The following is a 10,997-nucleotide window of genomic DNA, read 5'->3' on the forward strand; positions in this document are numbered from 1 at the left end:
TGGTTGTGGCCAAATGATAGTTTTCTTTCATTCGTTTAGGTTCCAAGAAAACTTGATGTAACTCTACTTTTAACTGCCGTTTCAGATAAGCGGGTATTACGTCGCAGTCATGTGCCGCGGATATGACGTAATTGCCCGAACCTCCGCCAAAATTCAAATCTGTTGGCGCGATGGCCGTGAGCCACTGAGCAGCGACGATTATCAACGGAAATATCTTTATTTTCTGCTTGCAACTGGACCGTCTAGAGCGTACACGGTAAGTAACACTCATTGTGTTTAAGGAGATTTACGTTTGTAATAGCAGAAGTGTAGCCGCGTTGCGTTGTACGTGTGAAAATTGGTTGAGGCGAAATGTTAATGTTTAATTTCATTCCTTTAGGTTCCACGGTGTTTGTTGGCTGCAAGTTTTCCACTGCAAGAAGAGGCTCGTATCATTGACCAGGAGCGAGCTACAATGGTGAGTAGCCATAACATTTATGTTAAACACTTCCTATTTCATGTCTAACAGTACTTGATTTAACAAATAACCATAAATAAATACAGTGTGGGCACTGAAGTTAACATATGTGATTATACTGCCTAATCTGTCACCGAGTAGATTGTTGCAAAGTAATATAAGATCCAAAGTTGTAATTCAGAATAGTTTTCAAAAGAAGGCCATTAGAATTATATACAAGTCTGATTACCCTGAACAAGCTATTAATTAAATCACAAATTCTTCAATTCAAAGATTTGGTAGATTATCAGACAAATAATGTCTAACAGTAATTGATTTAACACATCACGATAAGTAGATTGAGTGTGGGCACTCTCAAGTTAACATATATGATTATACTGCCTAATCTGTTACAGAGTATGTTGTTGCCAAGTAATGTAGAATAGATCCAAAGTAGTAATCCAGAATAGTTTTGAAGAGGCCATTAGAATAATAAACAAATCTGATTACCTTGAACATAATAACAAGCTAAGTGTTTAATATGTCCTATGAAGTCAAAATTGGGCACCATCATGTGGTGAAATTTGGAATTGCATCACATCCAATTTTGCCTGGGAACAAACAGATTAAATAAATCTTAGTTTTGAATAAGCCACTCCTTCTCAAACAAGTAAACTCTGCCCATTTCGCGCAGTAGATGTTCTGTTAATATCTAGTATTTATACAAAGTCATAATTTAAATTGCTTTCAACTTTCATTCATCGGTTCAACCAACATTACTCGCTCTTATTACCAACTTGTATTGATTTAACTAAGCGTTTAATACTTCCTATCAGGTCTCAAGGCAAGATTTGGCAAAATACAATTTCAGCAAATCCAATTTTGCCAGGGAACAAAAATAGATTAAATAAACTAAATAAGTCTTCTTCCCATTAAATAAATCAGAAAAGTCTGTCTTGTAACCAGTCCTCTTCAAACAAGTAAAGTCTGCCCATTTTGTGCCGTAGATTTTGTGTCTATGCCTAGTATTTAAACAAAATCATAATTTAAACGACTTCTTTCCTTCATTCACTTTGGAAATTTGGAATTGCAGCAAATCGAATTTTGCCAGGGAACAAAAATAGATCAATTAAACTAAATAAGTCTTCTTCCCATTAAATAAATTAAAAAAGTCTGTCTTGTAACCAGTCCTTTTCAAACAAGTCTGCCCATTTTGTGCCGTCGATTTTGTGTTAATGCCTAGTATTTATACAAAATCATAATTTAAAGGACTTCATTCCTTCATTCACTTTGGAAATTTGGAATTGCAGCACATCAAATTTTGCCTGGGAAGAAAAGTAGATTAAATAAATTTAATAAGTCTTACTACTTCCCATTAAATAAATTAAATACGTCTTACTTGTTCCCACTCCTTTTCAAAAAAGTAGTTTAAAACGAGGTCCCTTCACTCAACCTTTAACCCTATTTATTCACCTTCTAGGCTAAGTGTTAAAGGCTAAGTGTTAAAGGCTAAGTGTTAAAGGCTAAGTGTTAAAGGCTAAGTGTTAGAGGCTAAGTGCCAGAGGCTAGGCGCCAGAGGCGAGTTTTTGTGGGCTGAAGTTTTAGTGGGGTTAGTGTGAATACAATCCAAAAGAATACAACAGAATACAATACAATAGAATATAATACATAGATTAAATTCAATAGCTCTTACTACTTCCCATTAAATAAATTAAATACGTCTTACTTGTTCCCAATCCTTTTCAAAAAAGTAGTTTAAAACGAGGGCCCTTCACTCAACCTTTAACCTCAACCCCGCACGTCACATTGTGTTGTATCTGTGAATGTTGGTTGTGGCCAAATGATAGTTTTCTTTCATTCGTTTAGGTTCCACGGTGTTTGTTGGCTATGTTTTCCACTGTCAGAAGGATGAAAATACAAAGTACAACGCTTGGACGTGGGCGAAGACGTCACCGGTGAGTCCTTCCTTCCTATTTATTTACCTTCTAGATGCTAGAGGCTAAGTGTTAGAGGCTAAGTGTTAGAGGCTAAGTGTTAAAGGCAACACAATACGAACAACACAACACAATACGAACAACTCAACACAATATGAACAACACAATATGAACAACACAACACAATACGAACAACACAACACATTACGAACAACACAACACAATACGAACAACACAACGATACTGCACTGAACAACACGATACCGCACTGAGAAACACGATACCGCACTGAACAACACGATACCGCACTGAACAACACCATGCCGCACTGAACACCATGCCACACTGAACAACACCATCCCGCACTGAACAACACCATGCCGCACTAAATAACACCATGCCGCACTGAACAACACCATGCCTCACTGAACGACACCATGCCGCACTGAAAGACACCATGCCGCACTGAACGACACCATGCCGCACTGAAAGACACCATCCCGCACTGAACACCATGCCGCACTGAACAACACCATCCTGCACTGAACAACACCATCCCGCACTGAACAACACCATGCCGCACTGAACAACATTATGCCGCACTGAACATTATGCCGCACTGAACAACACCATGCCGCACTGAACAACACCATGCCGCACTGAACAACATTATGCCGCACTGAACAACACCATGCCGCACTGAACAACACCATGCCGCACTGAACAACACCATGCCGCACTGAACAACACCATGCCGCACTGAACAACATTATGCCGCACTGAACAACACCATGCCGCACTGAACAACACCATCCTGCACTGAACAACACCATTCCGCATTGAACACCATGCCGCACTGAACAACACCATCCCGCACTGAACAACACCATCCCGCACTGAACAACACCATGCCGCACTGAACAACATTATGCCGCACTGAACAACATTATGCCGCACTGAACAACACCATGCCGCACTGAACAACACCATGCCGCACTGAACAACACCATGCCGCACTGAACAACATTATAACGCACTGAACAACACCATCCCGCACTGAACAACACCATGCCGCACTAAACAACATTATGCCGCACTGAACAACATTATGCCGAAATGAACAACACCATGCCGCACTGAACAACACCATGCCGCACTGAACAACACCATGCCGCACTGAACAACACCATGCCGCACTGAACAACACGATCCCGCACTGAACACCATCCCGCACTGAACAACACCATCCTGCACTGAACAACACCATCCCGCACTGAACAACACCATGCCGCACTGAACAACATTATGCCGCACTGAACAACATTATGCCGCACTGAACAACACCATGCCGCACTGAACAACACCATGCCGCACTGAACAACACCATGCCGCAATGAACAACACCATCCCGCACTGAACAACACCATGCCGCACTGAACAACACCATGCCGCACTGAACAACACCATCCCGAACTGAACAACACCATGCCGCATTGAACAACACCATGCCGCACTGAACAACACCATCCTGCACTGAACAACACCATCCCGCACTGAACAACACCATGCCGCACTGAACAACACCATGCCGCACTGAACAACACCATGCCGCAATGAACAACACCATCCCGCACTGAAAAACATTATGCCGCACTGAACAACATTATGCCGCACTGAACAACATTATGCCGCACTGAACAACATTATGCCGCACTGAACAACATTATGCCGCACTGAACAACATTATGCCGCACTGAACAACACCATGCCGCACTGAACAACACCATGCCGCACTGAACAACACCATGCCGCACTGAACAACACCATGCCGCACTGAACAACACCATGCCGCACTGAACAACACGATCCCGCATTGAACAACACCATGCCGCACTGAACAACACCATCCTGCACTGACCAACACCATCCCGCACTTAACAACACCATGCCGCACTGAACAACATTATGCCGCACTGAACAACATTATGCCGCACTGAACAACACCATGCCGCACTGAACAACACCATGCCGCACTGAACAACACCATGCCGCAATGAACAACACCATCCCGCACTGAACAACACCATGCCGCACTGAACAACACCATGCCGCACTGAACAACACCATCCCGCACTGAACAACACCATGCCGCACTGAACAACACCATGCCGCACTGAACAACACCATGCCGCACTGAACAACATTATGCCGCACTGAACAACACTATGCCGCACTGAACAACACCATGCCGCACTGAACAACACCATGCCGCACTGAACAACACCACGCCGCAATGAACAACACCATCCCGCACTGAACAACACCATGCCGCACTGAACAACACCATGCCGCACTGAACAACATTACGCTGCACTGAACAACACCATGCCGCACTGAACAACACCATGCCGCACTGAACAACACCATGCCGCATTGAACAACACCATGCCGCATTGAACAACACCATGCCGCACTGAACAACACCATCCTGCACTGAACAACACCATGCCGCATTGAACAACACCATGCCGCACTGAACAACACCATCCTGCACTGAACAACACCATCCCGCACTGAACAACACCATCCCGCATTGAACAACACCATCCTGCACTGAACAACACCATGCCGCACTGAACAACACCATGCCGCACTGAACAACACCATTCCGCACTGAACAACACCATGCCAACTGAACAACACCATCCTGCACTGAACAACACCATCCCGCACTGAACAACACCATGCCGCATTGAACAACACCATCCTGCACTGAACAACACCATCCTGCACTGAACAACACCATGCCGCACTGAACAACACCATGCCGCACTGAACAACACCATGCCGCACTGAACAACACCATGCCGCACTGAACAACACCATGCTGCACTGAACAACATTATGCCGCACTGAAAAACACCATGCCGCACTGAACAACACCATGCCGCACTGAACAACACCATGCCGCACTGAACAACACCATGCCGCACTGAACAACACCATGCCGCACTGAACAACACCATGCCGCACTGAACAACACCATGCCGCACTGAACAACACCATCCCGCACTGAACAACACCATGCCGCATTGAACAACACCATGCCGCACTGAACAACACCATCCTGCACTGAACAACACCATCCCGCACTGAACAACACCATGCCGCACTGAACAACACCATGCCGCACTGAACAACACCATGCCGCAATGAACAACACCATGCCGCACTGAAAAACATTATGCCGCACTGAACAACATTATGCCGAAATGAACAACACCATGCCGCACTGAACAACACCATGCCGCACTGAACAACACCATGCCGCACTGAACAACACCATGCCGCACTGAACAACACGATCCCGCATTGAACACCATCCCGCACTGAACAACACCATGCCGCACTGAACAACACCATGCCGCACTGAACAACACCATGCCGCACTGAACAACACCATGCCGCACTGAACAACACCATTCCGCACTGAACAACACCATGCCGCACTGAACAACATTATGCTGCACTGAACAACACCATGCCGCACTGAACAACACCATGCCGCACTGAAAAACATTATGCCGCACTGAACAACACCATGCCGCACTGAACAACACCATCCCGAACTGAACAACACCATGCCGCATTGAACAACACCATGCCGCACTGAACAACACCATCCTGCACTGAATAACACCATCCCGCACTGAACAACACCATGCCGCACTGAACAACACCATGCCGCACTGAACAACACCATGCCGCAATGAACAACACCATCCCGCACTGAACAACATTATGCCGCACTGAACAACACCATGCCGCACTGAACAACACCATGCCGCACTGAACAACACGATCCCGCATTGAACAACACCATGCCGCACTGAACAACACCATCCTGCACTGAACAACACCATCCCGCACTGAACAACACCATGCCGCACTGAACAACATTATGCCGCACTGAACAACACTATGCCGCACTGAACAACACCATGCCGCACTGAACAACACCATGCCGCACTGAACAACACCACGCCGCAATGAACAACACCATCCCGCACTGAACAACACCATGCCGCACTGAACAACACCATGCCGCACTGAACAACACCATCCCGCACTGAACAACACCATGCCGCACTGAACAACACCATTCCGCACTGAACAACACCATGCCGCACTGAACAACATTACGCTGCACTGAACAACACCATGCCGCACTGAACAACACCATGCCGCACTGAACAACACCATGCCGCATTGAACAACACCATGCCGCATTGAACAACACCATGCCGCACTGAACAACACATTCCTGCACTGAACAACACCATGCCGCATTGAACAACACCATGCCGCACTGAACAACACCATCCTGCACTGAACAACACCATCCCGCACTGAACAACACCATGCCGCATTGAACAACACCATGCCGCACTGAACAACACCATCCTGCACTGAACAACACCATGCCGCACTGAACAACACCATGCCGCACTGAACAACACCATCCCGCACTGAACAACACCATGCCGCACTGAACAACACCATCCCGGACTGAACAACACCATGCTGCACTGAACAACACCATTCCGCACTGAACAACACCATGCCGCACTGAACAACACCATGCCGCACTGAACAACACCATGCCGCACTGAACAACACCATGCCGCACTGAACAACATTATGCCGCACTGAACAACACCATGCCGCACTGAACAACACCATCCCGCACTGAACAACACCATGCCGCATTGAACACCATGCCGCACTGAACAACACCATCCTGCACTGAACAACACCATCCCGCACTGAACAACACCATGCCGCACTGAACGACATTATGGCGCACTGAACAACATTATGCCGCACTGAACAACACCATGCCGCACTGAACAACACCATGCCGCACTGAACAACACCATGCCGCACTGAACAACATTATGCCACACTGAACAACATTATGCCGCACTGAACAACACCATGCCGCACTGAACAACACCATGCCTTACTGAACAACACCATGCCGCACTGAACAACACGACGTCGCACTGAACAACACGACGCCGCACAGAACAACACGACGCCACACAGAATAACACAATACCGCACAGAACAACACAATACCGCACAAACAGTTTTAGATAATATTACGTCGCAGTCATGTGACGCGGACATGACGTCAATAGGCGGAACTCACGGCAAAATTATAATCCGTGGGCGTGGCTTGCAACAGGAAGTAGGAAAGCGGCAATTCTGGCAAACAAGACACAGCGGTTAGTAACACGATGACTAACAAGGCAAATATTTTTGTTTTCAGCTTGCAACTTGACCGTCTAGAGCGTACAAGGTAATTACAACAGTTTTTTTTTAGCCCTGAAAAGCGAGGGAGTGTGGCGTTTGGGAGGAATGTCGAACTCGGCGTCTGCTTCCAGCCACAGACGCCAAATTTCGACGATTATTTCGACTGGTCAACGGTTGTAAATTATTGCGTTGACTAAAAACTTTATTTAACTCTACTCTTAACTTTGCCGTTTCAGATATGCGGGTATTACACCGCAGAAATGACGTCAATAGGCTGAACTCTCGCCAAAATTCAAATCTGTGGGCGCAATGGCCTTGAGCGAGACACCGGATACAAACACGACGATTATCAACAGAAATATCTTTATTTTCTGCTTGCAAGTGGACCGTCTAGAGCGTACACGGTAAGTACAACTCATTGTGTTTAAAAAGATATACGTTTGTGTAGTTTGCGTTGCGTTGTATCTGTGAATGTTGGTTGAGGCTAAATGTTAATGTTTAATTTCATTCCTTTAGGTTCCACGGTGTTTGTTGGCTGTATGTTTTCCACTGCAAGAAGAGGCTCGTATCATTGACCAGCAGGAGCTACAATGGTGAGTACCCCTTTCGTCTTCCATTTATGTTAAACACTTCCTATTTCATGTCTAACAGTACTCGATTTAACAAATAACCATAAATAAATACAATGTGGGCAGTCACGTTAACATATGTGATTATCCTGCCTAATATGTTTATCACAAATATGTCACTAATCACTAATATGTTTATTTGTTTATCACAACACCTTTGGACCTTCAGCAATCGATTATTTCCCTTCATCTACATAGAGACAGAACGATGGTGTCTTAAACATCTCATTCATTTCACCAAATAACTTCACGCAGGTGGATAACGGCCGTCTCGGTCACGCTATGTTGCGTGATGCAGTTTTGAAGAACCAAATGCATTTATTCAATGAATAAGTCAAGCTAGTTCTATGTTTATGATGTTGTAAGTTACGGTACCGATTGAAGTTGAGTTCGAAGCCAGTGGAAAACAGCGCTGCGTTTGTGCTCTCCAGGTACAAATGTTGTGATCTCTGACTGACGACCGGGCGAGACTCGAGTAAGAGATGTCCAAACGAGCTCCGGCAGGGCGGGCCAAGGCGGAGCGAACGGACGCCCTTCAGGCCGCCAATGACGAGCTGAGAACCAAACTGATGGACGTCCAGTTAGAACTTCAGCAGGAGAAGAACAAGGTGAAAACCTCAACAGACAGACACTGCCTGCCTCCCTGCCTGCCTCCCTGCCTGCCTCCCTCCCTCCCTCCCAGTTTTCCCGATGTAGATTAGACATGCGTGTGCCATGACTGTGTCAGCCTACATCAACAAATGCACCGAGGACGTCAGCACCACTAAGAATATCATCACCCGGGGCAACCAACGACCCTGGATGACTGAGGAGGTACGTCAAACGCTACGAGCGCGGAACTCTGCCTTCAAGTCTGGCGACAAGGAGACACTGAGGACAGCGAGAGCCAACTTGAACCGTGCCATCAGGATAGCGAAGCGAGACCGCAGTCGAAAATTTCAGGATCGTTTCCACGACGTCAAAAACATCAGGAGTATGTGGCAAGGCATACGGGCGATTACAGACTACAACTCACTCTCCCCCCCCCCGGTGGGTGTAGTTGATGCTGACTTTCTAAATGGTCTAAATAACTTCTTTGGGAGGTTCGAGGCACTAAACGGCACTCCAGCAGTTAAAACTGTCCCCCATCAGGAAGAGGAGGTACTCTGCCTTGACTCCGCCGATGTGTTGAAGACCCTGAGGAGAGTCAACCCCTGTAAGGCCCCTGGCCCCGACAACATTCCTGGGCGTGTGTTCAGGGAATGTGCAAGTCATCTGGCTGGGGTCATCACAGACATTTTTAACACCTCGCTGGGCCAAGCCACAGTGTCGGCGTGCTTTAAGACTGCCTCCATCATTCCGGTGCCGAAGAAACCTCAAATCACCTCATTTAATGATTACCGGCCTGTTGCACTGACTCCGGTTATGATGAAGTGCTTCGAAAGGCTGCTTAAAGGTCACATCGTTTCCAGACTCCCCCTATTATTTGACCCGTTCCAGTTTACCGACCGGCAAAACCGCTCCACTCAGGACGCCATCTCCTCCGTTCTTCACCTGAGCCTGGCTCACCTGGAGGAGAAGAACACCCATGTGCGGAGGCTGTTCCTGGACTTCAGCTCAGCGTTTAACACCATCATCCCACAGCATCTGGTAGGAAAATTGGAACACCTGGGCTTCAACACCCCCCTTCGCAACTGGCTGCTAGACTTCCTCAGCAACAGACCTCAGTCAGTCCGGGTCGGACAGAACACCTCTGATGTCATCACCCTCAGCACAGGCTCCCTTCAGGGCTGCGTCCTGAGCCCCCTGCTGTTCACCCTGATGACACACGACTGCGTCCTCAGGTTCACCACCAATCACATCGTGAAGTCAGCAGACGACACAACGGTGGTGGGGCTCATCAGAGACAACAACGACCTGGACTACAGAGAGGAGGTGGAGCAGCTGGTGGGCTGGTGCAGAGAAAACAGCCTGATCCTGAATGAGGAGAAGATGAAGGAGATCATCGTCGACTTCAGGAAAAAACAGCCTCACCACGCTCCACTGATCATCAACAGCTCAGCTGTGGAGGTGGTCAGCACCACCAAATTCCTGGGGGTCCACATCACAGAAGACCTCACCTGGACTATGAACACTACGGCACTGGTCAAGAGGGCACAGAAGCGCTTGTACTTCCTGCGGAGGATGAGGAGAGCCCACCTGCCCCCACCCATCATGAGGACGTTCTACAGGAGCACCATAGAGAGCATTCTGACAAGCTGTCTCTCTGTGTGGTGTGGAGGCTGCACCGCCTCCGATTGGAAGAACGTGAGGAGAGTGGTGAGGACAGCAGAGAGGATCATAGGGGCTCCTCTTCCCTCCATTCAGGACATTTCATCTCAGCGCTGCATGTCCCGTGCCCGTAACATCATCAATGACCCATCACACCCCCACCATGGACTGTTCTCCCTGCTGCCCTCTGGGAAGAGGTTTGCAGCATCCGCTGCAGGTCCACCAGGTTCTGCAACAGCTTTTTCCCTGCTGTCATCAGACTGTTGAACACTAGAACTGTTGAGCTCTAAACTGAACTCTGCATCACACATTCACAGAACTGTATGACACTACGGACCTCTATCTCGCACTACCAACTTTACTGAACTTGTATAAACCCTTTAAATAGAAGTTTAATACATGGTTTAGCATTCCTCTGCACACTCTTGA

At 47.3% G+C, this 10,997-nt stretch overlaps 1 long non-coding RNA gene across 1 annotated transcript; it reads left to right on the forward strand.

Annotated features, from left to right (window-relative positions):
• The first annotated feature begins 378 nt into the window (after nt 1-378).
• Nucleotides 379-8,089, forward strand: LOC148390165 (uncharacterized). The gene is made up of 3 exons (XR_015861537.1): nt 379-457; nt 2,303-2,391; nt 7,706-8,089. It is a non-coding gene; the product is annotated as an uncharacterized LOC148390165 (long non-coding RNA).
• The last annotated feature ends 2,908 nt before the right edge of the window (nt 8,090-10,997 follow it).

The sequence above is a fragment of the Syngnathus floridae genome, chromosome 12, assembly GCF_059516105.1.
Source record: "Syngnathus floridae isolate MCC-2025c chromosome 12, RoL_Sflo_1.0, whole genome shotgun sequence".
Taxonomy (NCBI): Eukaryota; Metazoa; Chordata; class Actinopteri; order Syngnathiformes; family Syngnathidae; genus Syngnathus; species Syngnathus floridae.